This window comes from Corvus brachyrhynchos, unplaced genomic scaffold (genome assembly GCF_000691975.1).
Source record: "Corvus brachyrhynchos isolate BGI_N302 unplaced genomic scaffold, ASM69197v1 scaffold26, whole genome shotgun sequence".
Lineage (NCBI taxonomy): Eukaryota > Metazoa > Chordata > Aves > Passeriformes > Corvidae > Corvus > Corvus brachyrhynchos.
The window spans coordinates 13123996-13126211 of record NW_008239324.1 but is presented as its reverse complement, the minus strand read 5'-3'; the positions used below and the strand labels follow the sequence as shown (position 1 = coordinate 13126211).

Sequence of the window (2216 nt, the reverse complement as noted above, 5' to 3'; positions counted from 1 at the left end):
ATACATCTAAGTTGATGGCTTGGAGGAGACACTTCTGGATCTGGCCACAATCTCCCTGCCCACACTGTCTGACTCGGGAGGTTTCTGCCCCTTAGGTCTACTGACTCGTCTTAAAAAAAATGTTATACTAGATCTATTCCCAGGCACATTTTGTCATTAAAAATGCAGTGTTTTGGCTGACTTTGGCTCACAGCTCAAGTATTAGCTCCTCAGAAACCACCTACCTCAGAGACAAGCTGGGCACTCATTAGTCACTTGCTAAACGTAGCCCTGTGAAACAGCAATACACAGCTTTTTGGGGTGTAAATCTAAAACTTTGGGCAGCATTCTTGTCTCACAAATGGACTTTTTCCTGCCAATATGCTGACACCTTCTCAAGCATCTTCATGTGTCATTTGGGAAGGAACACAACCACACACCAGAACACAGATGTGACTGAATTCTTTTACGTCATTAACAAGTTTTGTCATTCCATGGGAGTGGTAATTGCCTCCACAACATTTAGGGACCAGAAACGGCCATCTTAATCTGAACCAGCCTGTCTTGGCAATGGGAAGGCCTTGAAAACACAGTCTTTTCAAATTGGCTGACACAAAGCTCACCCCTATCTCTATCAGCATTGCAATAAATAAATGATTACAGTCAAACTACTGCCACTATTGTTATTAGCAGCCTGCAAGTGAAAGTTGAATCAGAAGAACACCGAAGAATGAAAAAAACTTTTAATGCTCATCTCTATTTCAAGTCAGACTAATTCCTCTGGAGAACATGTGATGTACTCACCAGCACAACATCTTCAACCTTGGTTCCTGTCACGGTGGGCACCCAATTTGCAATCACCACCACATTTTTCATTTGTTTTTTTTGTCTTCCTTTATTCACTGACTTCTGCAAACCTTTGGGAGGAGAAATGAAGACTACTATAGCAGCTTTTAAATTGACTCTTATATTAAGAATGTTATGTTTTTTATATCTGCTCTGAAAGGGTAATATGAAACTTATGAAATATTTACTAAGTGTGATGCATAAACAACAAATCACCTCTTTTCCATTAAATATTTTTTGTGAAAGATATTTTTAATAAAATACTGCAGCTTGCAATTTAATTACAATGAGTAATTAAAACTTAGAGGATAATCATTTTTGGCAAAAAGTCAGTTTTTGTTAAAATTTTAAGATAGAAAAAAGATGCATATTACGACCATAATACTGTTAGTAATTAAGATAAATGCATCAATTATTAAAGATGCAAACATGTCAAGCAAGCATAACTAATTATTTGAGCATGTTAACAGTTGTTTAATGTTAACAAGCAGTGAATTATTAAAGACCCCATGTGTCACATTTTGGACTGCATAAAATATAATGTTCTGGAAGGGTTTATGATTTTCAGGTTTTGCTTAGATCTTTCCAGTCAGATAAGCAATAAATTTAAGATAACGCGCATTTAAACTGTATTTCTAAAATAATTAGCTGTAATTGTGTAATGAAACGTTGTATTTCTCACTTTATGAAGACTTCCAAATTCAGTTAACATGACCAAAATGTATCAATAGGTGCTCTATGCTGTAAATACGTGATTTCTGTACATGAGTGTGCAATTTCTTCATTAAAAAGAGATATGGTATTTGAGAAGCTTAAACTGTCAGAGCAACAACTATACTGAGATGAAAGAGTGCATTTTATGTGAACTAATGCTCGTATTGGTACCTGGCTTTGTATTTCAGTGGCTGAATACCCTCCAAAGGAAATATCCACTTCCTTCCAAAGGAAAGATCCCCTTCAGCCAGCTCCTGGTAGCTGTGCTAAGGCAGCTGCTCTCCCATCTCCAAATACCTGTTAGTGGTACCACAACATCTGACACAAGAACAAAACCCATCAGAATGGTTTAGAGTTGAACAAACCATCACTCTAAATACTGAGACTCAGTTTGTCCTGGTGGTGGATTTGGTGGCTGGAGTTTCTTTTTTGGCAAAGACAAAATTAGGCTTATTTCCCTGGACTTCCTTCTGGTAGACTGAAGATTAAAATCTTTTTGTCTAAGCATTAGCTGTAAAACCTTGAATTCTGGTGAGTCCCAAAGGATTTATTGCAAATCAGAGAGGAGCCAACACATGGTCAATAACTGAAATTTTGGATATTTACTGCAATAGCTTTGCAGTGCTACCTAATTGCATTTACAGACAGCTGTCTCTCCAGCTCAGGCATCTTGGGGC

At 37.4% G+C, this 2216-nt stretch overlaps 1 long non-coding RNA gene across 1 annotated transcript in view; it reads right to left on the bottom strand.

The window, feature by feature from the left end:
* LOC108448326 overlaps positions 1 to 1845 on the bottom strand; it is a 6067-nt gene extending 4222 nt beyond the window's left edge. The window contains exons 1-2 of the long non-coding RNA XR_001864178.1: positions 1711 to 1845; positions 784 to 896 (exon numbers count right to left, since the gene is read on the bottom strand). This is a non-coding gene — a long non-coding RNA (uncharacterized LOC108448326). The remainder of the gene's footprint in view (positions 1 to 783; positions 897 to 1710) is intronic.
* Between the last annotated feature and the right edge of the window lie 371 nt (positions 1846 to 2216).